Here is a 284-nt window from a genome sequence, read left to right as displayed (position 1 = left end):
GACACGGTGACCCATGGCACTGCAGGGTGGCACGGGGCAGGGTCTCAGCGGGACAGCCTACCCTGCCAAAACCGCACAGACCCCGGGGCTCAGGGCTTTCTGCCCTACTCCAGGGCCCGATGTTTGCGCTCACTCGCGCAAGAGCCCCGGCGCCACCCGGGACCCAAAATTGCGAACGTCCAGGGATTTCTCCCACACCAAAAGGGCCACAGCCAAAAGCTGTACTTGTAGTGGTGGGGCACGGGGATCCAAGGCCCAGTGAGGTGGCCCACAGGCCACGGGGC

The 284-nt window shown here is 65.5% G+C and overlaps 1 long non-coding RNA gene across 1 annotated transcript in view; it reads left to right on the top strand.

Annotated features, from left to right (window-relative positions):
• The first annotated feature begins 1 nt into the window (after nt 1).
• The window catches only part of LOC118453131, a 986-nt gene continuing 703 nt past the window's right edge, over nt 2-284 (top strand). The window contains exon 1 of the long non-coding RNA XR_004843088.1: nt 2-26. This is a non-coding gene — a long non-coding RNA (uncharacterized LOC118453131). The remainder of the gene's footprint in view (nt 27-284) is intronic.

The sequence above is a fragment of the Egretta garzetta genome, unplaced genomic scaffold, assembly GCF_000687185.1.
Source record: "Egretta garzetta isolate BGI_Z169 unplaced genomic scaffold, ASM68718v1 scaffold1699, whole genome shotgun sequence".
NCBI classification, from domain to species: Eukaryota; Metazoa; Chordata; class Aves; order Pelecaniformes; family Ardeidae; genus Egretta; species Egretta garzetta.
The sequence above is the reverse complement of the archived record's forward strand: the minus strand, read 5'-3'. Positions and strand labels throughout refer to the sequence as shown.